This window comes from Protobothrops mucrosquamatus, unplaced genomic scaffold (genome assembly GCF_001527695.2).
Source record: "Protobothrops mucrosquamatus isolate PMUCROS unplaced genomic scaffold, P.Mucros_1.0 scaffold1164, whole genome shotgun sequence".
NCBI lineage: Eukaryota > Metazoa > Chordata > Lepidosauria > Squamata > Viperidae > Protobothrops > Protobothrops mucrosquamatus.
The window spans coordinates 89,875-117,242 of record NW_015387379.1 but is presented as its reverse complement, the minus strand read 5'-3'; the positions used below and the strand labels follow the sequence as shown (position 1 = coordinate 117,242).

Here is a 27,368-nt window from a genome sequence, read left to right as displayed (position 1 = left end):
TACGGTCATAACTCATGATGGTCATAAACCAGGTCACCCACACAATAAACCCTATTTTATGACCTTTTTTGTGGTGGTCATTAAGTAAACACCATGGTCACTGAGTGAACCAATTGTTCACTATGGACTGGTTTTGCCAAAAAACCAGAACTAAATGCTGGTTTTCAACAAAATCATCATAAATGTGGTCACATGATCATGTGGTGCTGCCAAAGGCTGTAAATGCAGATTTGTTGCTGAGTGTCTGAAATGAGGTCATGTGACCACAGGAGGACAGCCATCAGAACTTCAGAACTGGGTCATAAGTACCCTGGGATGTTTATCGTAACTTAGAACGGTTGCTAAGAAACCTGTTGTAAGTAAGAGGTTAACAGAATAACAGAGTTGAAAGGGAGTCTTCTAGTCCAAACCTCTGCTCAGGCAAGAGACCCAGTACAATTTAGACAAATGTCCAATGTCTTCTTAAAAACCTTCAGTGTTGGAGCACTCACAAGTTGATACATGCCGCCTGGTGACATTGTGAGAGAAGAAGAATTTTGACTTTTTATACAGAAATTCATGTGGGTTTAAGGGTAGAAATGAGATACAGAATTCTCCCATGGCCATCTTTAAACCATCACTCCTCCCCCACATTCCCCAAATGCCTCAAGCAAATGAAATTCAGGAGCAAAATGACTAAATTTTAGAGCTAAGCTCTTGGGCCTCAAGAGTAGAGTTTTAAGGGGGCAAGACCTTCTGCTCTTATCCCCACCCATAGTTTTCAAAGAACAAAACACCACCATAAAATAGACTACTATCTAACTGGAGTTTAGCAATGAGATTCCAGGAACTGATCATCAGATCTCCAGTACTGGGGCTGGAACGTGCTTGAGAAAGAATGGAATGCTGTGATACCGATTGCTTTGTAGTAGAACAGACAAGACAATAAGATAAATCTGGGTAATTTCATAAGAATTGCAATTTGACAAGGTTTTGCTTCTATGCAAAGGATATTAATTCATACATAAATTAATTCACATACATACATACATGACATTTCTATATTGCTCATCTCACCTAAGTGACTCTGGGTGGTTTACAATAAAAAAAAAGTTAGCAGAAGAAGAGATACTGTGAACTGTTTTAGCTCTTGCTGCAAGAGGAGTCATTACTGACCAGGGTTCTGAAGGAGCTGGCAGATGTGATTTCAGAATCACAGAACCATATCTTTCAAAAATCCTGGAGCACCGGAGAAGAGCCAGAGGACTGGACAAGAGCTGATAAAGTTCCAATCTTCAAAAAAGGAACAAAAAATGGATCCAGGAAACTACAGCCCAATCAGCCTGACGTCAATACCTGGAAAGATCTTGGAAAAGATAATCAAGCAATGGATCTGAAAACACCTGGAAATAAGCAAAGCTATTACTGGAAGCCAGCATGGGTCAATCAAAAACACAACATGCCAGACAAACTTTATTGCATTCTTTGACAAAGTAACTAAATTAGTGAACCAGTGAAATGCTGTGGACAAAGTATAGTTGGACTTCAGCAAGGCATTTCACAAAGTAGACCACAGCTTAGTTCTTGGTAAGATAGAAAAGTGTGGAATAGACAGCATGACCGCCAGATAGATTTGTAACTGGCTGACCAACAACACTCAGTGTGTGATCCTCAATAGAACTACATTTATATGAAAAGTAGCATGTACGGGGTACCATGAAGTTCTGCCTTAGGCCCAGTATTCTTCAAAATCTTCATAAATGATTTAGGGATAGAAGGAAAACTTGTCAACTTTGCAGATGCCACTAAGCTGGGGAGAATAGCCAACACTTTAGAAGAGAGACTCAAGATGCAGAATTTTGACAGAATTGAACACTAGGTTCTATCCAACAAAATGTAGTTCAGTGGTGAGAAAAGTAAGGTTTTATACTTAGGCAAGAAAAAACCAAGTGCACAAGTATAGAATGGGAGGTAACTGGCTCAACAGCAGGAACTGAGAAGAGGGCTTTAGATGTCCTAATAGACAACCACTTTCTGTAGGTATGAGCCAGTAGTGTGCTGCAGCTGCCAAAAAAGCCAAACTGCATCAATGGAGGGATAGTATTAAGATCACATGAAGTGTTAATACTGCTTTATAAGGCCTTGGTAAGACCACACTTGGTATAACTGCATCCAGTTTTGGACACTACAATACAAAAATGATGATGAGATTCTACAAGGAGTGCGAAGAAGAGCAACATAGATGATTAGGGAATTGGAGACTAAAATGTGTGATGAATGGTTATGGGAACTGGATATGTTGTTCTGTAATTCTGTATTCTGTAATTCTGTCTTATTGTAAGAAGAGGAACCACAACAAGGAGTCAGTGCTATGCTTTTCCATTTTGGCTTAACAGAGCCAGATCTCCTCCCCCCCCTTTCCTAAATAACCCCAGTGCAGAGCCTTGAAGCTTCAGTTGCACTACTATATATCACCTGGGTTTTCTCTGTCTCAGGAGAGGAACCAAGAGGGGGAAGAGATATCTTCAACTGCCACATATTCCTCAATGTTTGTAAGGAAACTATTGCTAAATTACAGTGCTTGGAGACCACAGTTTCTTTTGGAGAAGAGGAGCGCTCATGCATTTCTCTTGAGGAGACTACTAAAAGCTGATCTTTGATTAAAGAAATTCTTAACCTTTCAGAAAGTTCCACCAAGAAAGCTGCAGTGTCTCAACTTGTAATGGAAAAAGAATTGGAGTCACACTGGCTGCATGTTTGCATGGCATACAGGAGTAGCTAATTATATCTGGGCAAACATTTTGTGTAAATCCAATTGGCTTGATTAGTTTATGCTTTAGGATACTCTCTGAATCCAGAAAATCAAATCCATTTGTAAAAACAGAGTAACATTAACCACAGCTAAGTAGGCCAAACAAGTAGAGCCAGCAGGGGCTTATTCATGCAATTTTCCTCCTAAGGAAAAAAAATATCCTAAGGCAGGTAATCTTCTAATGACATATTTTGAGTTTGGAAGGCAGGGTGTCCCCAAAGATGTCCACTTCCTTGTTGGAAGAAGATTCCTTCAGCAGGTCAAACCAGAGTGGGAAACTGCTATTGCCCAGGAGTTTTATTATATTTTCAAATAAAAAGGAGTGACATTCTTGCTAGGATGGAAGGGTACATCACATCAGCACCCAGGAATGTCTCATCCAGAGTCCGTTTGGAGTTGGGTGGTGTCTATATTGAATAAATCATCATCACCAACACCAAAGAAACATACCAACATGCTACCCTGGTGATTCTCCAGATTGCCCTCAGCACACAGATCCATAGACTGCTAGCAAAAGTATTGCCATTCTATCTCACAGTCTGAATATCCTATGCATGTCATGTTGAAAAAATAGAGTACATATCTATGTAACCTCTTTTAAACCATCATATATTATATTATGCAAACCTTCTCTTCAAAAACAGGAAAAACTCAAACAAACAAACAAACAAACTTCTCCCTCTCCCTCCAATCTCTTGTGATGGGGAAAATCAAGCTGAAAGTGTTTTTAGTCGGGATGATGATGATCCTCAAAATTCAGCTCTCCCACATTAGTCCTCACTGACTTTTTATATCTCTGAGATTTATGCTTGAGTGTGTCTTGTATTCCAGAGGATATTGCATAAGTCTCTCCTCACCACAATTCAAATCTGCCAAAATATGGAAACCGCCTACGTCAGCCAAATGAAGAAAAATATTCTGGAGTCTCCACAACATAAAATTGCCGTTGCCTGGAATCTGTGTATTGCTTGGCTCAAATCTCTTGGCCTGTCCCTCAGACCAAAAGGTTTGAATTACTGGGCCCAAGATACACTGCATGTGGGCCTGTGGTGCCTGCCCTGGACTCTCCTTCCCAAGGGCAGAGCAAGCAAAAGGAGGGTTCCTCTTCCCACGGGCCAGGAAGAGGAGTCATTAAAGACCAGCCAAACCAGGCCCAGGAGATCTCATGTCTCCAAAGCACGTCTGTTGCTTAATCCTATGCACGTTTATTGAAAAGCAACTTCATTTTTCCTTCTTAAAGCAAAAAGCCATCCAGTTCACTATTTCAAATCAGAAAGAGGTTCCTCAAACCACAAAGATTTTCTAGTTCACACAATGAAAAAAGGAAGATGATAGGGTAATTCATCACTACAGGTGGTCCTCGACTTACAACAGTTCGTTTAGTGATCATTCAAAGTTACAACGGCATTGAAAAAAGTGACTTATGACTGTTTTTCATACTTACAGCCGTTGCATGGCTTTGTGATCAAAATTCAGTTGCTTGGCAACTGACTCACATTTATGACGGTTGCAGTATCCCTGGCTCATGTAATCGCTTTTTGTGACCTTCTGACAAGCAAAGTCTGTGGGGAAGCCAGATTCACTTAACAACTGTATAACTAACCTAACAATTATAGTGATTCACTTAACAAGTGTGACAAGAAAGGTCATAAAATGGGGCAAAACTCACTTAACAATTGTCTCACTTAGCAACAGAAATTTTGAGCTCAGTTGTTTGTGGTCATAGATTGAGCATTAGCTGTAGTGCAGGAGCTTCCTTGATGGCAGGCAACCCATCTTCCTTGCCCCACCATCCTCTTGATCTTTCAGCACTTGCATGGGAAAAAACGATGCTTCCAATGGCAGTGAGTTTAGGCTTTCCGATTCTGTCTGGCCTGAAGAATGATTAAAACTGTCTGTGTCTTTTAGACACGAGTTGGCAGATTTCAACTCAGCACTGATTCACTTGAATGGGGTATTGGAATCCAGGTTGCAATTTCCAGAAAATTATTCTTCCTCCACACAAAAAAAGCTTGAGGGGAATACTAATATTTTTAGGAGATTAAGGATTTCTTCAGAATTTTACTGGTTTGGGATATTATTGATGGAGAATAAATCTGGAATTTAGACCAGCTCAAGATGTCTGGGAAGGAAGGAAGGAAGGGAGGGAGGGAGGGAGGGAAGGAGAGAGGGAGGGAGGGGGGGAGAAGGAAAGAGTTCAGTGAGCTTAAATGGGCCTCATTGTTGTTGAGCCTGCCTTATAGTACTTTGTCACTTGCCCAGTATACAAGTAGTTCTTGTTTAGCAACTGGCTTGTTTAGTGACTGTCGTAGTTGATGAAAAAGTAACTTTTTGATCAAGCCTCACATTTATAAGCTGTGCAGGTTTGTAAAGCAAAGGAAAACTAAAATGAAATCATAAGCAGTATCACAGTTTCACTTAGTGACCACTTCATTTAATAACCAAATTGCCAGTCCCTGTTGTGGGGGTTAAACAAGGACTATCTGTATGCCTTTATCAGAACAGGTATATGTTTTGCAAGTATGCGTTTCCTGACATCACATATTTTATTGCTCCAATAACCAAAATAACCGAAAGCAATTGGGGATTAAGATCAAATGATTATAAAATGACATTGAATGCATGGGGAAAAAGAAAGAATTGTTTTTCTTTGTGGATCAAGCCATAATTTGGAGGTTTTGAAATTTCAGCAGGGGAATGCATTTTTATAAGGGAAGGAAGATAAATCAATAATAATTGTTCTTGCTGTAGGATTTCTGTGGCTCTGATATTCTACAGTGGAACCCATTTCCTTGCCAAGCTCTGAATTTACCATTCTAAGTGCAAAAAAGTGCTGATTAAATCTGTGTGTGTGTTTGTGTGTGTTTATGTGTGTTCGTGAGAATATGTATGAACAGGCAGAAGGGAAGGGAAGAAAACAGCCTTTGGAATGATGATGCCTCTGGCAAAATGCTGAGAACTTTTTATTCTATATTCTGGATGGACTCTTTTTCATGGAAGCTGGAATTACAAGTGATTCCATTTGCTTTTTTCAGATTTAGTTATTGTGACATTTCTTCTTATCTCCAAAGGATCTGGGAGCGCCGTGCTTTGAAATGCATAATTAAAACATTGAAGCCTGTTTTGTTTTGCATTTTAAATGGCATTTTAAATTGAGAAACCAAATCATTTCCTGCTGAATGGCCATGAAATAATGCCCAGGGAATAAGGCTTTTAAAAATAAACAAATATTTACTTCACATTTTGGTCTGTGTTCATGTATGTGTGTGGCCCAGTGTAGCTTTAGGGTACAGATACACTACACTACATTACAGTTGAAAACCAGGAATCTGGAAGCACTTTTTCAAACTAACACATTTTTAGTAAAAGGCAAAGGCTTTTGTGAATTATAGCTCACTTCATCAGATGTACGTAGTGGCTAAACAGATAAAGGATTTAAAGGGGGATGAGATGGTGGCGGAGGATGGGAGGGGAAAGTAGTTTAGTTATGCAAATGCAGACAACTTATGAGATAGATTAACAATATCAATTAACAGTATCAATTTATTATTGTAACGAGTTGAAATCCCAATGTTTATTTATCACATTTATATAGCCACCCATCTCCCAAATGTGATGCTGAATGGCGATAGAAAGAGATCATAAAAGAAACAAACTTCAAAAAATATTTCATAATAAATATATATTAATATTATTTTTAAAAAGACTAGGAGGGAGCATCTTTGATATTACATATAATGTAGCTATCTTACCAGTTCTCCATTTCCCTAAGATCTCCAAGTTTGTTGACACATCCATTTTGAGGGACATCTGGAAGATTTGCTGGGATGGGGCCTAACTCACCTTGGGAGTGATGATGTTCCACAATGTGGGTGCCACAGCAGAAAAGACCCCACCAGCTGTTAATACTTAAATGATGGAACCGTTAACATGCTGGACCTGATGGGATGGGCATAAAGGTGAAGTGGTGATCTCTCAAATACTCTGGCCCCATGCCATATAGGGCTTTAAAGATAAAAAACAGCATCTTCAATTGCAACTGGAAACAAAATGGCAACTGATGCAATCCTCAGAACAGAGTGTAATGTGGGCCATCCTAGGAGCACATAAAACTGTAATGGTGTGCAAGAATGATCTTGAGAATGAGGGGAAGATATTCTTATGTAAGGAACAATTATTAGATAAAATGGTGGGGAGAAGATAGCCCACAGCTGAATAACAGATAGAGAAAGAAACTTAGAAGAGGATCCATCCTATTTATCAGGTGGTAAATAGAGATGGTGGAAGATTTTATACTTTCAAATTTGCAATATTGATGTCAGCCTCCCAAGTAGGCCAGACAGGAAACATGACCAGATGTTTCTACTTTATTGTAAAACTACATTAACAGAGTCTTACAAGTTTGAAAGTATTTATCACCACCTCTTTTTACGGCCTGATAAATTTGGGTGGATTCTTTCTTTGCCCAGTATCTTGGGATATTAGATATGAATCAACAGGGATTTGGTCATCCTTATATATGCACTTGGGGAAGGGCACTATTTTTCCTGTTTTACAGAACTGAGATGGATAGACTTTATGGAAAGCCTGCCACTCACAAAGGTGTAAGCAGGTGCTGAAAAACAAAATAGAGCAAGGCTCTTTCCCACCGGCATCTTCCTAAGGCTACTTTCTATGTACTTGAAAACCCTCCAAGGCAGAGAAGCATTCCAAAAGCAGATGTTCAGTAGATGGCTCTGGAATCTAATTGTTTAATACAGAAAAAAATTAGAGAACAAATGCTGCTTAGGGTGCCTTCGTAGTTCTTGATCTTGGTGGAAAAGGAGTTTGCCTTGAACACAATGTCTTAGGGTATTATACATGAAGGAACTGCAATTATGTGTCTGTCATCGTTTGACTCTTCCGTGTATGCTGCTCATAACTAAGCAAACCACATTCTTCCTAGCCTCCATAATCCCAGCTGTCCCTTCCCTTCTTTGGGGGAAACAAGTCCCAGCTTGATTTGTAGTTGCCTACTAGTTGCTAATCTGCATTGGAAGAAATTAACTCTATAGGCAAACTCACAGCACTCATGGAAGCATAATACTTTTATTTTCATTATAGCCCATTGAAAACACAGAAGCTGACCAGATAATGCTTCTCCCAAACCAGCTTCACCTGAACTCTGCCTGGATTCTCAACCTTTTTCTATCTTCTTCTTCTGTTCCACATTGCCATCTTAGCAGCAGGTAAGAACATGCCTAATGAGAATTTGGAAGCCAGCCAGAAAAGGGTTGGTCTTCTCTTAATAATACAGTAATTTCCATTGAATAACACCCCATTTGATGCTCTGCTAGCAGTAAAGATGGGGATAGATGTTTTGTGTAACCTCCTTCCTCTCTTTCCCATGCCTTCCAGCTCTAGACATCTCTCAGTTATCAAGAAATGTGACTGATCAAGAGGACATTATCTTTCAAGGGAGATTTTGAAAACTTCTCCTCCTGGTTATTGTTCCCACCTCAACAGATCAACAATCTGGATTTAATTCATGAAGCCACTGTGAAGACCAAAGCTTCTCTGGTACCAGGTAGGAAAAGAGCTAGCTCATTTTTGTTTTAATAGGAACTGCTTTTTGGATACTCAGCAACCTTCAGATTCTCAGAGTTCTGAAGTCCTATATTTTATCTGCTTTCATAAAGCCAGGTAATCCATTCATGGCAAATAGAAAATTGACGTTTCATAACCAAAATGAATCAACTGCAGAAGTATACATTAATGCAATAAATTCAGCATACGCAACATCATAGATAAACTTGATTACAATTAGTAATCCTTTTTGATAAGCACAGATTGTTCCACAATCTTTAATTAAATTATCTGTACAATTGATTTGATGAGTGCTCCAATCCGTTTAAGGAAAGCGACATGTGTATAACTTGCTTGGTCTGGAATGGGACATATGCTAGAATGCACATCATGCTGTTTTAGGTATTACTTTATATTTAGACTCCATGCTTGGAGATAAAATATACTTTTATACGAATGTTCAGAGATGTGTCTCCCTCCGTTTTCTGGCATAGTTATAGCTAGACCTCTTTATAAAGTACTTGAGAACAGAAATAGGGTGTAAAAAGCAAAATGTCTCAGATTTGAGAAAAAGCTTGCGAAGCACCATCATTCGCCTTCCTTAAGACTGACAGTTCAGTGGAGGGCAATGTGCCAGAGGAGAAGCTGAAAGCACTCAATCAAAACTATTGCGAATGGCTTGGAAATCTAACAATCAAAGCACAGACCTGGGCTCAGTGTATCCATATTTAAAGGGGGTTGTCTCTAACAAGTTGTCTTTTCTTTGTCTACTTTTAATGAAAAGAAGTTTACTTGTCTTCTCACAATGAATTGTAGATGTAATTTCTTAAATTTGTCTAATGTGAAAGAAAAGTTTGTCCTTGAGGTTTTGTAAAAAGAGTGCAGTTAAGGAACCATGAGTTAGAGCAGCTTATTTCCCCTGTGGCTGGAGAGGGAAGTTGCAAATCCTTAGGACCTTGATGTCCATCAGGTACCTTAAAATAGGAGCTTGTCCTATTTTACATATTTTTACATATTTAAATATTAGGAGAGGCCATTGATCCCTAAGAAAAAGGCTGGAAATAGGCATGGGGAAAAAAAAACCTCTGCATTGTAGAACTGGCATAATATTTGCAGAGAGTAAGTGCCTTGTGATCAGTGAGGCTCTTTGTTTAGCTCTGAGTATTTTGGGCTAAGGGCTACACTTGATCTTATAAGCGACATGTAAAAGCTTAAACCTGATTTTATTTTTTTATTTAATTAAAATTAAATGTAATTAATAGGATTATTCTCTAGTGCTGTATTTAGGGCCCTGGTGGCACAGTGGTTAAGCTGCAGTATTGCATGCAAACTCTGTCCATAGCTTACAGTTTGATCCTGACAGGGCTTCCCTCCTTCCAAGGTTGGTAAAATGAAGACCTAGATTGTTTGGGGTAATATGCAAATAATGCTTCTATATTATAAACCATCCAGACAGTGCTGTAAGACCAGCATGTAAGCCTAAATGCTATTATTAATACTTTCTCCCATGTGTCACATTTAAACTTAATAACTAACCAGTTTTACAGATTTCTGGAGCATCATTAAAGGCTTTTGAGGAATACATATATCTCCTGGAACCTCAGGCAGTACACCTTAGAATTTAAAACAGGAGGATGGGAGAGAAAATAGCTAGGCCACCACCATCTTTTCCCCTCCTCTATGAATATTGGCAAGATTCAATTGCTGTGGAAGCAGCATTGTATGAGGTATTAGCCAACTACTTTTTAACCAAGCCTATATGAATGATACAAAGTGTGGGGTTCTGTGATTCCAGAAAAATGTGTTAATTTGATAAACCTTAACATAGTTAACTATGGATAAATCTGCCATGCAAACCCAGCCAGAGATTCAGAGCTTGTTGATCAAGAAGATCGTTTAGTCCACAGATATGGAACTCTACCTTGAAAATGCAAGGCTAGTAATTCATGTCACAGGGGTGTTGCTTGGTGAATGAGCTGGAGGAGCGAGGCCGAGGGTCACAAGTCTCATGGTGACAATTGGAACATAAATCTGTAGCTTTCTTGACTGGAAGGAATATTGGCGTCTCAGAGACTCTGGACTTGGCTCACCGCCATAAATACCCCTAACTATATGAGACAGCACTAAGAATGCATCCATTTTAAAACATAACCTAAGAATATTTTGATATATTTGTCTGGTGCTGAAAGAATTGGCAGCTGTGCAATGGAAGCACTGCTACTTTTTGAGTATCACGAAGAATCAGGGCTTAAACATATGAAAACAATGTCCATTTGGGGCTCTCACACTCTCCCTTCTCAAAAGGATCTGTCTGAAGCCAAGTTCATGCCTTGTTTATGTCCCAGAGCCAATTTAAATTTCTGCTGGGAAGGGTCTGGGATTTGAGCTTGCAAAATGTTGGGACTGTCTGTTGCACTGTATGCAACATATAATTACAGCTGGAAAGGCCTCAATAGCAGGAAAACACTCCAAACCCATAATTTTTCAAGATCCTTCTTTGCCCAAACCATCTTCAGTTTGTCAACAACCCTGGCAAAACTGTCTCCAGCTTGGACGCAGCTGTCTTGCCAAGGCTGTATTATGTACTAAGGGGACCAATTACAGGCAAGGGGTGAGGTAGGGTGGGGTGGGGTGGGGTGGGGAAAATCCTTCAGGCTGGCTAGCTCAGACTGGGTTAATCGTTATATGGAGTATTTTAGCCCAGGGTTTCTCAACTTTGACAACTTTAAGATGTGTAGCTTTCAAATCCCATCATGATTGGGGAATTGTGGGAGTTGAAATGCATGCATCTTAAAGTCTGCCCTTAGTTTCCGTACAGCCTTTCCTTTGTTCAAATCCGGAATCCCCTGGGAAAGGAAAGAATAAGTAACCTATTTTAGCAATCTGTTGCTTCAAAATGTGTTGAAGTGATTACATGGAAGTTTGGTGGTTGAAGACTTGCGCATCACAAGAACACTGGATTGGGGGAATCTAAGATAAGGCTTAAAAAGAGGCGTATATTTTTCAGACTGAGGTGCATCCTTGACTTTTGAATGGTGTGCTACAGATCATATTCCAAGAAAGTACTGGTCAAGGTCAGGACAAGGGCTTACTTTTGATTTCATTTCATTTACCCTTTAAATAATGTAAAATTAGAGAGTTTTATACTGTGTTCTGTTTCATCGTGTTTTTTATTGTTACCTCAGGGGAAGTGGGGGGAGACATGTCCTGTTACATAAAAGACTTAAATACACCCAATATTCAGGTAACATTGTACAGAGGGGTCCTTGGTGCTCTTTGAGCTTGGTTGCTTTATTGCAGATGTTTTATTACCCAAAAAAGGTAACATCATCAGTACATCTTGTTGTACAGTCAAATGAACTGCTAATAATTTAAGAAGGGGAAAATAAAGAAGAAAATGTGAAAAATAGTGAAAATACAAGGTCAGATTTTGAAGGCCAATTACTCAACATCTGTATATTTGGCTTCAATTATCAAACTAATTAACTAATAATTAGTAATTATCACTGGTCCCTTCTCCTCCCATTTTTCTCTACAGTTGTACATGCTAATCATTTTACATTGTCTTAACTGTTCTTTTCAGTATCTATCTCAGTTGGTAGCTGTTTTTCTCTGATTTGCTAGGTATCTCGTTCAAACGTCTGGCAACCCAAAAGTAATTTCTATAATATTTTATACCAGTTTGTAAAGATGGTAGAGGTTAACTCACTCAAATAGCTCACAACACAAGACAATGAATACACTTCTTTGCTATAGTTAAATAGTGGCTCCCTCAAATCTGCGTATTGACAGGTAAAGATCAGAATTGGGTAGGCAATGGTTTTCCCTGTGACCCTGTATAGAAGTGAAAGTTAGATCTGAAGAAGCAATCTAGAAAAAGGATTGATGTTTTTGAATTTTGTGATGGAGAAGATGCCTGGGAATACCATGGATAGCCAAGAAAACAAAACCAATTGATCCTCAGATAAATTAAATAGACTTTTCACTTGAAGGAGATCATACATGGACATAATATGCAAAAACCTAGGTCACCATGGAAGGCTCTGGTGTTGGAAAAGAGAAAGAAAAGAGAAGATGGGGATGACTAGCAGTGAGGTAGACAGAATCAATTACAGCAACAGTGAGTGCACAAGGCTGAAGATAGATCATCCTGGAGAAAATCTATCTATATGGTTGCTAGGAGTCAGCAGTGACTTGATGGTACATGATCAATCGGTCAAACCTTGATTTGTACAAATCTCATAGCCCTTGTTCTAGATGTTAGCAACACGGGTCAATAGCCTCCATCCAGCAATGTTCGCATGCCAGGAAGTCAAAAGGTAGGGGGAACTATGATTATTTGAAAGGTCTACTTCACTTTCTAACATGTTCTTTTTAAAAATGTAGGGTTTTTTTGTTCTCCATTAATATGCAACATAGTAGTGGCAATATTTTTTCTAGTTCCAGATGAAAATATATATAATTTTTTATATTTTTTCCTCTCAGTTGCAAATAAAAATATATTGTATACACTTTTATTGAAAAATTGCACTGCACACGTTTGAGAAAGGCTAATATAGGAGAATAATTGAATTTCTGTTTGTTTACTAGATTCAGGAAGTGCAAAATTAAGTCAGTTAATATTTTCAGCACATTCTAAACAAAAATATTTTTTCTCCTAAGATTAGTGCTTCTAACTCTTTGCCTTGGGCACTGCCACAATTCTTGGTTCTGTCATACAGCTGAGCTGAAATGCTTTTCCTTATTTTGTCACTTCACAGCAGCCTGCAGAGGAAAGGCAGAGAGAATTGCCTTCATTCTGGTTGGCTTTATGGCAATGCCAGGTAATGACATCAAAGCAATGTGTTCTGCTTTCTAAGACCAGAACATCTATCAGTTCCTTCCAATATAGCCATTGGCTAAGAATTGTAATTTCCCAGAATCTAATGAATGAGGTTCATAGCAACCTCCAGAATTCAGCATCCAGCATTATGCAGCATCCAGTGAAAATTTCCCAACATTCTGGAGGTTGCACAATACTGGCCTTCATCCATCATTTCCAATTGGCTTGTTGAAGTAATCTAATGGACAAAAAGAGAAGGGAGAAAGTCTCCAGCTGGAGGATGCAAATATAGGGTGGATGTCCAATGGTCCCACTTGCAATAATATTGCAAAATTACCTACAGAAATGAAGTGTTGGCATAACTGACATTCTTATTGATCAGCCTGCAGACTATAGGGGAGGTACCTAATACTCTTCCATTGAAATAAATATTTCCTTGTCTTTCAGGAAGAAAGCAGGTCACAGAGCATGCTATGTTACATGTTTTCATCCTGGCATATTAGTGTTTTATATGGAGGGATTTACACACACACACACACACACACACAGAGAGAGAGAGAGAGAGAGAGAGAGAGAGAGAGAGAGAGAGAGAGAGAGAGAGAGAGACAGACAGACAGACAGACAGAGAGAGAGACAGAGAGACAGAGACAGAGACAGAGACAGAGACAGAGACAGAGACAGAGACAGAGAGACAGAGACAGAGAGACAGAGACAGAGAGACAGAGACAGAGACAGAGAGACAGAGACAGAGACAGAGAGACAGAGACAGAGACAGAGACAGACAGACAGAAGAGAAGAGAATTCAAATTGCCCCTCTATTGAAGAGAATGAGCTATCCATTTTTAGTGGTGGAACAATGGGCGGCTTCATAAACTTTCAGGTGTTCTCCTAGACAAAAGGAATAGTTGGATATAACCTGCAGTTTGCTTCTCAACTAAGTTGCCATCTAGTTTTGAGGATAAACTCTTTCATTGATACTGCTGGGATAAAATTTAACTGTCATTCCAGTCAGCTAATAGACATAAAAAAAGACACCATCTTGTTTTTTATCTCAAAATTATCATGATCAGAATCTCCCCTTGATAGTTCTCTCAACATATTGCATTTAGTTCTTTCAACAAGTTGCATTTAAACAAGCTACACCTTGTCTATGATTGTTAGGCATCAACCTGAGGGGGAAAGAGGGAGAGAGGAAAAAGAGAGAGGGAGGGAGAGAGAGAGAGAGAGAGAAACAGATGCTGCTAATTCATTGATAATGGTTGACTGCTTGAAAACGTGAGAGCTATGGGTTTGTTGTTTCAAAGATCTGTCAAGCATAACTCGTCAACTCTGATGTTATGGGTCATTTGAAAAGCCCATGAACTAAAAGAATACTTAGATTATGTGAAACTCTTACAAGCCATTAAAATTGCAACTCAGCAGTCCCTCCAAGCCTCACTGTTTTCCCCAGTTGAAATGTTCTTGCTACCTTGAAATACCCTGAATGACATTTTAATTAAATGTATTCCTTTCAGGAGGGGCAAATGAAAAGAAGGGTTGTGTATGCCAAACTATGGGAAGAACAGTCTTGCTGAGCAAAGCAGCATCACAATGGGCTTTCAGGAGAGATAGTAGGGAAGCATTTTCAAGTTTTGGAGAAGGCTGGACAAGAATATATATGTTAATTGGAGGTTTTGTACACAAAAAGGCTGCCAGCAAAAAAAAATAAAAAAGGCTGTCCAGTGTAAATACAGAACTCAGCATTGCAAATAGAATCCATTCTTTCCAAGTAGGAATCCATTCTTTCTTTTTCTAAACCAGGGATGGATAACTCTTAACCTACAAGCTATATTCCCAGGACCTGAATATTTTTCAGGATCAAACAACTAAGTCTTCACAGCAATTGACAGTGTTCAATAGAGGGATTTGTTGGCCTTTTTATGTATTAAAAAAGCCTTCAAACAGATATGATAGCCTTCTACCTGTTTTAATCTATTTTGCTTTAAATCATCATTGTAGTCCCTGTAGTTTTCAAAGGATTGATGGATGGGTGATACAACATGTATTGCCAGACCCTGTTCTGAATGATAATTTTTGCTCAAATGGCTGTGAACTTTATGTTTGAGAGTATTGCCCTTCCCAATCAAATGTGAGACAGGCATGTGTGGGTCAATAAGATTCCCAGCAGCTATTGCCTTTTTTTATTAACACAGAACAAATGACCAGGAGGGAATATCAAAGTTGCAGAACTGTAAAGGTGACCATTTTTCTGTAGAAGAAATTGAATGACCTGGGAAGTTACTTTTAAAAATCATGTGACCTGGGATATTATACTTCAGTGTGAAACACACATGGGAATTCCTTTGCTGCTGATCTTGTAACCCATGACAACCTGTGAGACTCCCATCTGCTATTCCTCATCACTAATCACTGTTAATTGAGCAATCTGGACCAGGACAATAGTCAGAGAGGTTTCCCTCCCTCACCCACAACCCACTGAAAGTCCCTTCCTTTCTCTTTGTTAGGAGTAAAGCAACCACAAAGATAAACATCATGGAGGGATGAGGATTGATGTACTCCTTTATTCATTAGATTTATACCCTGCCTTTCTTCCATGAGATCAAGGCAATAGACTTCATACACATCACTCCTACCAATTTATTCTCTCCACAATTGTTAAGTAGGATGGAGTGAGCATCCAAAATCTCTTAGTGAACTTTCATGTCTGACAGTGAACTTGATGTTGGATCTTCCCAGTCCTTGTCTAATAATGGTGATCTTGGGATGCAGGCAGTTTGTCTCCATAAACCAGTGGTTCTCAACCTGTGGGTCGGGACCCCATTTGGGGTCGATCGACCATTTCACGGGGGTCGCCAAGCAAGGCTGTCCGCCATTTTTTTGTCCGCCATTTTTTTTGTCCGCCATTTTTCCCCCTTTTCCGGCAGGTGCCATGGCCCTTGGGCTGGGCCAGCTAGTGGTCGGCCTGCTCCATCTCTGCCGCTTGCCAGCTACGCCTTGGACGGCGCAGGGGCGGAACCATGCATGCGCGGCGCTCCCGGGCAGGGAAAGTCCTCGACTTACGACCGGTTGGGTAGTCCTCGACTTACGACCAGTTTAGTCCTCGACTTACGACCAGTTTAGTCCTTGACTTACGACCGGTTTAGTCCTCGACTTACGACCGGTTGGGGTCGTGGCATTAAAAAGGTTGAGAACCACTGCCATAAACAAACCTTGGTGACGCAGTGGTTAGAATGCAGTATTGCAGGCTAATTCTGCTGACTGCCAGTAGCTCGACTCTCACCGGTTGAAGGTTGACTCAGCCTTCCATCCTTCCGAGGTTGGTAAAATGAGGACCCAGATTAGGGGCAATATGCTGACTCTGTAAACTGCTCAGAGAGTGCTGTAAAGCACTATGAAGTGGTATATAAGTTTAAGTGCTATTGCTATTGCTACAATATATGTGGAATTGTCAGCCTACTACTTAGCAGCCCAGGCTGAAAGGAGTGAGGAGTTTTAGCTAAGAGACAAAGTACTCTCTAGATGTTTTAAACTACGACTCCTGCTGATCCCATTCAGCCTGGCCAGTGATGCAATGATGGGAATCACTTGGGTGTGACCTATGGGGTCTCTTCCTTGCAATATTTCCAGTTCACCAGTTTCTGAGAACGTGTTGAATGCAATGGGGAGAGAAATGAAGGAAAACTGAATGGCAGATCTTTGCGTGTACGTGGGCTGAGAGCAGCTCTTTATGTTTTCTGGCAAGTGAAACCAACCAAACTCGTACTCCAAGAAGCTCTGCAGGAAGGAGGGGTTTGTAGCTTGGGGCATCCGCCTTCATGTCCCCATGAAGATATTAAAATGCCTCTGAAATAATGGCATTCGGGTTTTCTGGCAGCAGTGTTCCTTGGATTTGAAATATGCAGTTGAAACATTTCCGGCCCATTGTAATGACATGATGCAACTGTCCAGGAGTGTTTACCTTCCAACATTGTGAATCTCTGAGTGCCTAAGCAAATTCTTCCCCTAGGCAAGAACCCAGTTTCAAGGAATGAAATAAGTCTACTATGCATAATGTGTTCTGTGCCACCTTCTCTTCTACTGTGGCAGATTGAGTGGGCAATACATGCCTAATACTGATACTTTTCCAAACAATTTCTCCTTATGTAATCACTTGTTTTTACACACTTTTCACATGTTTCTGCACTTTGTACACTTTTTGAAATTAAGAAATTATTTTTGAAGAGGATGCAACCTCAGGGATGAGCCCAATTGAATTACAAAATAGAGCCAGTGTGGTTTTGTAGATCACATGTTGAATGTGATCCAGAGGTGCAAAGTCTACCTTCAGCTCTATCCTCATCCTACAGGGTTATGGTAGTGAATAGAAAATGGAAATGTGATGGTCATGGAAGAAAATCAGTATATATAGTATAAAACACTCTTGGTCTGAAAGTGCAAATGGCTAACTTCATGTCCAACACAAGTCTAATTAAATTTTCCCCATCCTAATTCAAATAGGAATTTTTGAATATACTGTATATAACATTCATATGACCAAAATAGATTTCAATTAAAGTTTAAGAAGCTGTGGTGATAATGTAGATTTTCAACATTGTGATGGGACTCAATAATTGTCTTCAGGGCTATTGTAGAAACAGATTTCTTTCATCCACAGGAGTCAGCCTATATCACATCCTATCAAATAACCTTATTATCCTTTAATCATAGACAAGATCCTTTCTGCCTCCATGGTTTTTTAGCCATAGATAAGATCCTTTCCAACACCATGACTGAGTTCTTAAACACTGTTATTTCTTTCTTTAAATAAGCTTTATCAAATAGAGGCTACCCAGTATGGTACAGTGGTAATTCCTCCAGGTTTGGGGGTTTTGTAAAATACTGCAAGTACAGCAGACTAGACTAGTAAATTTGGTGCTATGCAGTAATGTTGACACTGAGCACGCTCATTTATGTCTTCATTCATTCATGGAATTTATATCCTCCGTAGAACCCAGGTCTAAGGGCAACACAGTACCCTTAGAGACAAATCAGATGAGAATTGATTATGTGCCTTCAAGATGTTGATTCTTAGTGAGCACCTAAATAGGTTTTCTCCAGGAGGGTCTGTCCTCAACCTGATCTTTCATCACTGCAGTAATAGAGTCCACCTTGATGCTGGTTATCCTTTTCTTCTCTTTCCTGCCATCATTCCCAGCATTATAGCTTCTCCAGAGAGTTAGGTCTTCCTACATCATCTCTCAATATACGGCCACACTTTGAAAATAATGCAGAAGCTATAAAAATACTCAAATTTAATATTGCAATTCATCTGCAGACCCAAAGGCATATAAGCCGCCATTTATCTACAAATTGTCTCTGTCAGTGACAGTGACAAGAGTGGCCTCTGCAGAAAATACAGCAGCTGTTGTGTTGTGAAATTGAAAAGAAAAAGAGAGAGAGAATTGGGGGTTGCTGTCCCAACACATGTGAAGGTTTGGTCTTGTGCAAATTCATGTATGTTTCCACAATGTAGCCAGTTTGTAGTTGTGCAGTGTACAAACCATTTGTCTCTTGTGCCTATATACAAACTCTGCTCCCAAATTTACAGTGTCTCATCAGAGATCTTATTGATGCCTTGTTTTGGGAGACCCAGCAATACATTAAATTTGGAGTGAGGCAATAGCAAGAGCTATTAATGCCAACAATCTGTGATCAAGGCACTCCTCCCTCTAAATTATATTTTTCCTCTCGCCTATTTAGCAGAAGGCCGACAAATCCAGTCAGGTTGCTGTCTCCAAGCATATTTTGCAATCTCTCTCCTCCATGGAGGAAGCCACTGGCAATGAAAGCAATGAGTTTTCCAGTCCAGGTTGTTTGTCACTGAACAAGATTCCTTCTGCATAGAAATATGAAGAACTTTACATTTAAATTAAAGTCAGGGAAAGATATTTAATCAGAGGTTATATAGTAGCACTCTAGAGAACATGGTTTCTGGAACAGCTTGGCACTCTCAGTTGTTACAACTGTTCTCAGAATACCTGGCCAACATAGCCAACATTAAGTGCCTATCCCTTGCCCACTTCCAATCTTGGCTTATTTATATAGCTTTTATTTATTTTATTTGTATTAGTTACTAATTTGTTGGCTGCCCATCTCACCACAAGGCAACTCTGGGTGGCTTACTGGGTTAGAGCCTCATTGGACAAAAATCTTAAAATAACAAGGAAGACTATTAATTTGGAAAACCTGACTGCCTGCCAACATTTCCATACACTATCATTACTAGAAAATAAAAGGGCTTTGCATATTCATTTTTTTTTCTTAAAGACATCTCAGATACGAACAAAGCCACCCTGAACTGGATCCCCCTATGCTAATCTGACCTCACAAGGGGCTTTAACAAACCTACCTTATAGTACTGGACCAGCTATAAATATATCTTCATCCTCCTGGATGAATGTCTATGGAGATTCTCAAGTCATCCAGGTCATAGTTGTCCCAAACATGTTTTTTCAAGGGGCAACTGGACTTTCTTTGTTTTTCCTTGAAGACATTTCACTTCTCATCCAGAACTGATGAAGCCTCTTGGATGAGAAGTGAAATGTCTTCAAGGAAAAACAAGGAAGTCCAATTGCCTCTTGAAAAGGCACCTTTGGGACTCTTGGATGAATGGAAACAAAATCAGAAGAATGAAGCCAGTGCACAATTTACTGAAGATGCACATGTTCCAAATGCTTAAATCTCCCTTAGAAAGAGTTTCTACTTCAATAAAAACATGGTTCTTTAAGAGGACTGAATAGTTGCAGGCTAACATCTACAGTTTCCCAAAAAGAGTGTGCTTTGGCAAACAAGAAGCTTGTAAATAAATAGAATTCACCACTAATGTTGCTGGAAATATACTATGTTCAAACTATTGAACAGAATATTTGTAAGTAGTGCAGAAAAACAGACAAAAATATATCCTTTTTCTTATGAAAGTGATCATGTAACTAACCTATATCTGCCATTCTATCTCAACTTTTCTTCCCTCTGCTCAAGCACTTATTTGTTTGGTAGGTTTATACTCCATCTTTTCTCAAGTAGTTTAAGGCAAGGTACATAACGTTCTATCACCTAATTCCTCTCCCCCAACATACAGAAATTATCCTGTGAAGTTATGAAAGAGCAACAGCTCATAGAACAATCCAACCAGTGTTCAGGTTTTTTATTTGCTTACACACAATAGACAGACTCTTGCCAGACTAAATGATAATTATTCTCACCCTAATGGATATACCCTGAGAGATTCTAGGGAGTGGCTATCCTAACTCTCTTTCTCAGTCTCCTATCCAGCTCCAGGCTATGCTGCCTCTTGTCTTTCCCCCTTCCTACATGGCAAATTGCCAGTTCACTCTAGTCATTACACCATTTCCCTCTGTGTGGTACCATCTCTCACATCCAGTTACATGGTTGAGGGTAGGGCTGATTCTTCCCAGTCCTAATTGATCACCTTAATCTCTCTGGACATTAATTCCAAATGGTAATTTTCAAATGTATGAGTATTTACAGTTATTCCTAATTACTCATTGGACTTTTGGAACAAGAACTTGCTCTTGGGAACACAGATTGCTGACTGAAGTGAGGAACATCAACATATTGCATTTTAAACTCTCATAAAGCTCTGGATTCATTAAATGACAGTGAAGGGACAATCAGGAATTACTGAGCAATATAAAGACTTGTAAAGTTGCTTCTGACATCTCTCAATTTGGCAGCATTGCCAGGGTGGGCTCCCTCTCCATTTCACTCTTTCCCTATCCAAAGAGCTTGGGACAAACTCCAGGAAGACATTCCATAGGTCTCATGATCCCCGCTGGGTAAAATACCGCTTGATGAGCTCCAGAAGTGCAGGGAGCCAGGGGAATGAACCTCACCTCGTTCAGCTTGCAGAAACTTGCTTCCTCCCTTGTTAAGATTCCTGCCAAACAGTTAATGACATGAATCCTGCTTTGCCTCATAACCATGTCCATTTTGATAATTGCCAGATTGCAGATTTTCTTTAAAAAGCATATTTCAAGGCTGGTTGTGGAATGAGTGATGGGAAATATTGCTCTTATTAAATTGCTCAATGAACCATCCCAAATAGGCATAGAGTATCTAATGTCAGGAGTATTGTGGCTGTGGCTTGTAGACTCTGCACTGAGCAGTGGAGATAATTCCCAAAGAGCCTCCCAACTCCAAAAAATCTCTAATTCCTAATACCCATTCTCTTAATATATTGCAGCAATTTCTGCATCCATCTCATGGTGGGCATCCACAAGACAAAGACAAAATAGAAATTCCAATGAGGGAAGACCAAGAGTCTGTGATGAATTCCTATTTAGGGGAATCATGGACTCTAATACATTCAAAGAATCTCTGTAAAGCAGGTTTGACCACTGGGCTCCTTGGATTTCAATTTCAATCAGAGATGTCCGAGTTTCCATCATTCTCTCTCTGAATCCATAGAGGCCTCCTGAGCCAATAGGATCTGATAAGGGACATGATTTGACCCAATAATTTTATCATTCATTCTCATAACAATTGCACCATTCTAGTTTGCAAAACTTCCCATTGTGAAACCTGACTTAGATGTGGTTGGATTTGCAATTTCATTTCATAAATAAATCTAATATAACAGGTGTTTTTAGCAAGATACTCTTTATCTTCACAAAACCAAAGCAATGGTAAATACTTCCATGCTGTTGCCAAGAATATTGGATGGACACTTCCATGTAGTTGCCAGGTCTAACTTGAACTAATTTAAACATTTTAAGGAGATTTTACACCTGGAAAAACAAAATCTTCAATCACATATCCAACTGCAAACTAGAAGCATGCAGCCCCATTTTGATGGGTTGGCTCAAGCCAAAACATTAAATTCATCATCCACCAAACATGGAAATATAGAACATTTTATACTGAGCCTTTTTAGCCATGGTAATGTATTGTGTTTTAAATTCTAGCAATTGTTTTTAAGTCTCCATTGACATATTTAAATCATGTCAGAGTTTTATGAATGTTATGCAAAGAAGTGCTCTTGCTTTTGGTGGCATATTCCCTTATAAGAATGTTAATATCTACTTGCTTACTTATTTCTTTGACTTTTGGAGATAGAGAAGTGTCCATCCTACATAACACAAAAAGACAGTCTGGTTACACAGCCTTTGTCATCCCTATTTGGGAACCAAAATCCCTTAACTTGAATGGCCACCATTGCATTTTCATTCTAAATGTGTTTCACTCCAAACATGTTTCCTGATGGAAAATGTTTCCATTGCTTCCCACTGAAGGCATGACTCAAAGGCCTGGCTTCAGTAGAGGGAATTTCCAAATTATATGCACTGGAAGCCAGCTTTAAGGTAAAAGCTTGTGATCTGACTCCCCTCCCCTCCCCCTGCCATGCTTGAGTCAACATCAGCGAATGGTGTATAACAGCATCCCAAGGCTAAAGAGTAAGTGGAGAAATGCAAACAACATTACTCAGCCCCCAGCAATGCTGGAAATGTGTGGCTGGATTGGCCCTGGTGCTCACACCTTTCACCTTCCTTCCTGAAGGCTTCATTGGCTCTGCTCCCACCAGGTGCCTCATTCCCCAGGGGAAGAAAGATGTTTTCCATTGCTGTTGCCAGCTACACCTACAACCTGCTACAGCTATCTTCCACTGTTATAACTTTGAGGACAGACAGACAGACAGACAGACAGACAGACAGACAGACAGACAAATAAACAAATAGACATATGCAGACTGACAGACAGGCAAATAGAAAGGAGAACACTTTTAAAATCTATGTACCTATATATCTATTGGAAATGGTTGTGTAGACTCTGGTTGGAAGAAATGCTGGGGAAATCCTAAAATCATGGGCTAAGTTGAACTAAGGTTGGGTAGTCTGTGGTTCAGTGTATCATGGAGCCTTCAGCTCTTTATGTAAATCGGGCCATCTTTTAAAGGTTTGGTATGACTTATTGTTTACTGTGATCCGCAAGTCCCAATGGACCATCATCTAATCATCAGCAAGCAGTGCCATATAAGCATCTAATAAGATCAATGCAATCTTCAGCTGCTTTAACCCAAGCATTGCATCTAGATCACAATCACTCTTTTATACTCTGAACTAGTTAGAGACCCTTTGGTCCACCTTGTCCACTTCTGGGTACTCCTCTTTAAAAGGGACATGGAGAAGCTAGAAGGAGATACAGACCACAGCCAATGGGTCTGGAAACTCAGCCCTATGAGGAACAGCTCAAGGAGGTGCACATTTTTAATTTGCAAAAATAGGAAAGAAAAACGTGATAGCAGGCTACAAATATCCAGATATTGTCATTTTCTCAGATGCAATTAGGCAAGGACCAACAAGTTTTTTTTAAAAAAAAAATAGATTCAGACTGCATATTGGGAGGAACTGCCTGATGGTAAAGAGCTATTAAGCAATGGAACAGATTGCCAAGAAAAATATTGGACATCTCCTGAATTGAATTTTAAAATGGTGATTAGATGGCAGGATGGTTAGTAAATTCCTACACTACGCAAGAGGTTGGAGCAGATGACCTGTAAGGCATCTTCCAACTCAGATTCTAAAATTCTATGTTACAAGAAATAGAAATTATGTTTTTCTAATGTGAGTTTAAGATTTAATGTGCTGTGTGAAGCACAGTTGAAAAGGGGACATTTATGCCACTAAGCCCCTCATACCTTTCCTCCTAAACCAACATAGCAGATTATGATTCTGAAAAGTGCCAGACTGGGAAAGATATTGGAAGGGAATAATTTGACCAAGGTCATCCACTGAGTTAATGTGAAGCCTGAATTGGTTTGGCATTGTGACTCTGGTGCATGTGTTAGCATCTTCTCCATATTAATATATGTATACTCTAAATTGTAAAGCAAACTTCTAAACATGAATTTGAAATGACCAAAAACATGCGAGATCATCACATCTAAAAAGAATTTGTGGTTCTTATCTGAGATTTCACATATCATTTCACTCAAAAGGTGTCGGATGATAAAACAAACCTTGAAAATCTTGTGCAATTTCTGTTTTGTTTTGTTTTGCTTTTGTGTGAGATCATGTAAAATCTCAGCAGCGAAATCACCAAACTGTCGCAATACAACACGATCTCATGAGATTTCAGGCAATGTTTAAAAAGTAAGATAACAGATGAAGGAATGTCTCATTGTGTCCACTGCATGATGGTGCCTAACACCTGAAAAGGTTGTGAGTGTATGCATTCCAACACATTCATATACTTCTACACAGCAGCCCAGTCGCATACATATGCACACAACATTTCAAAAATGATTTTACTGGTTTATGACATTAACTTCTGAGAATCTCTAGGTCAATCTCCTAGAAAAAAAAAGAATAAGGAAAAAAATCCAGAAATCCAGAATATGTTTTGGGTTTATTATTTCAATTTATGGCCCATTTTCTTGCCTGTAGGCTGCGGCCTGTTTGGGTGAGTGTGTGCAAGTGCATGAAGCTCCCCTCATGTGAGTGATGGCTGCTTGTGCACGTATGCCTGCCACTCACAGGAAACTATCACCACTCTCACCCACCCAGCCAGGCCACCAAACCAGAAAGGTTTGGGGCCACTGCTATAGGGTATGATGTTCCATTGGCTATACAGTACTTATTAAGGATGTTGATCATAAAACCTCTTGGAACAGACCAGTCAACAATGAAGTGATGATACCAAACATATTTGGGATGGTAGTGACACTTTTTTCTTTTCCTCTACAAGGTGTGAGTGGGCTGCACAGAGAGTCCTGTCATCAAATTTTGTTAATAAGTAGGTTATGGAGAGACTGGGAGATGTCCTCAATAGGCGGGGAAGATTCTTCAGGCCAAAAAAGGCTTACCTCAAGATGACTCAGACTGGCTGGGTAATTTGCAACCCACTAACTAGGCAGGGTGCCTTTCCATAGAGGAATCACAAAGCTTTGTTGTTTGAAAATCTTTCTAATGGAAACAATTAGGAGGAGCTATCAGATGAAAACAGTTTCCTTCCCTGGGATGGGTGGATATTATAGCATGTGAGAATCTACTGGTGGCTTCTTATGTTGAGTTTGTGGCAATTCTTAAATCAAGGGATTTGTTGGAGGTTTGGCCAACAATGAAAGACTACTTTCAGGTGGTGGAGAAAAAAGCCATTACAATCTATCCTTAGAAGCCAATAGGAAGCCAATGTCATCATACTATTAGATTAATTTATGCTGGAACCATGGATGGCATTCTGTGCAAGTTTTGATTATAGTATCCCGTCCCATGCATATGGGATTGAAATCTTCATGTGAATGTATAATCACATACTCTGTAGAAGCATTAGTTCTGCATACTCAGAGACTGATCTTCTAGACAGTGTTTCTCAACCTCAGTAACTTTAAGCTGTGTGAACTTCAACTCCCAGAAATCCCCAGCCGAAGTTGCTGAGGTTAACAAACACTATTCTGTATGATTAACAGAGGGGACTAGTCTTTGAAAAGAAGCAAAAAAGAAGATTTACCAACTGGAGGAAGAGTTAATTAAAAAAATCTTAGATTGTGCAGAAATAGATAGATTGACATTGAAAATGAAAGAGAAAGAAGATTCAGTATATTTTAGAACATGGGATGCCTTTTGTCAATGTCTAGAAAAATGCAATTATAAAAAATAAATTGCACTTGCTCCCTTAGTCTGCTTGTATAGTTGTAAACGCTGGATCTTAAAAAAACAAGATGGGGAAAAAAAGACTTGCTTGAGCTGTGATGCTGGAGAAGGCTCCTACATATTCCTTGGACAGCAAAGGTGACCAACAAGCAAGTACTGGAACACATAATACCAAACAATTCACTGGAAGGGAAAAATCACAAAACTGCATCTCATTTATTTTGGCCATAACATGCAGGGGTATTCACCAGAGAAAGCAATTATGCTGGGAAGAGTTATCAGTAAAAGGAAACCAGACTGCCAAAGAACACCATTGCTGGACACCATCAAAGCTGACACCAACCAGACCATAGAACAATTCAAAGAAGCAGTGCAAAATTGGAAGACGTGGAGAGACCTAATCCATAGAATCACCACAACTAAATGAATAGCTTTTTCATCATCATCATCATCATCATCATCATCATCACCACTCATCAGCAAAGGGCAAACTCAAACTTTGTTTTAGAGGCACAGATTATCCATGGTTGGCAGTTCTACCAGTTTGATGCAAGGTCCATGCTCTCTTTCCTTTTAACAAACCATATTGGATAGATAGCTCTTGAGGAAGAAACGTACTATTCAAAATGTGTTTAGTTATGAGATCAACCACATAGATTTGGAAAAGAATCAAAGGTGAGATTCGCTGCAAGGATTGGGCTACGTGAAGCAAGTGCAATTTATTTTTATAATAGCTTCTTTTCAAAGAAGCAGTTGGGCTGGTTGAGATTAAATTCACCAGCAAAACTACATTTCAGCCACTAAGAATTCTCACTTCCATTGAGAGGATTTAGAAATTTGAACAGATTATGTCAGCATTAAAATGTTAAGGGCCCTTGGAATAGTGTCTCATTGACAGCAAAAGCATAAAAAGCTATTTCAAAGGGATGTTGTCAAGCTGCTTGTTTTTTCCTCCACTTTCTCAGCTATGGGTCTGTCAGAACTATTTCTTTTAGTGCGTTGTCCCTTGAAAAATATTATTGTAGCAGCCTGATGTTATGAGACACTTGTGCATGATATTCAGAAGTTCTGACTACTCTTAGAATATAATGGCATTTCTATGCACTTTAGGAAGAACAATGTCTCAATGGATTGAGTTCCTCAGTCAATAGTGGAAAACAAAGAGAGGTTAGGGTCTAATATAAAATTAGAACAGAGGAGAATTTTCCTAGACCTTTGGGGGAGAAAACTGGACAGGCTTCTCCCTTTGGTCGTCACAGAAATAAAAATACTAATGTTAGATCAGGTCCCCTGGCATTTCTCATTTTCTGCTAATGTGTACCAAAAAATTGTCTTAACATTATTGATGATGTTGTGCAAACAAGTTGATGCATTTTTAAAAAGAGTTTACATTGTGGGATTTATGTTTTAAATCCTGGGTCAGAGAAATTTATTGGGAAAGGAACAAAGCAGGGAAATTTGCATTTTTTAAAAAAAAGAGATTTCTTGGAAGACATATACAAAGTCTCTATATGTAAATGCAATCTATCAATCCTCTGTTACC

At 39.4% G+C, this 27,368-nt stretch overlaps 1 protein-coding gene across 1 annotated transcript in view; it reads left to right on the top strand.

Moving 5' to 3' along the window:
* The first annotated feature begins 7,989 nt into the window (after positions 1-7,989).
* Positions 7,990-27,368, top strand: part of FRMD6 (FERM domain containing 6) — a 104,838-nt gene continuing 85,459 nt past the window's right edge. Inside the window, exons 1-2 of the mRNA XM_015820699.1 lie at positions 7,990-8,019; positions 8,189-8,357. The gene's annotated coding sequence lies outside the window, so the exon portion shown is untranslated. The remainder of the gene's footprint in view (positions 8,020-8,188; positions 8,358-27,368) is intronic.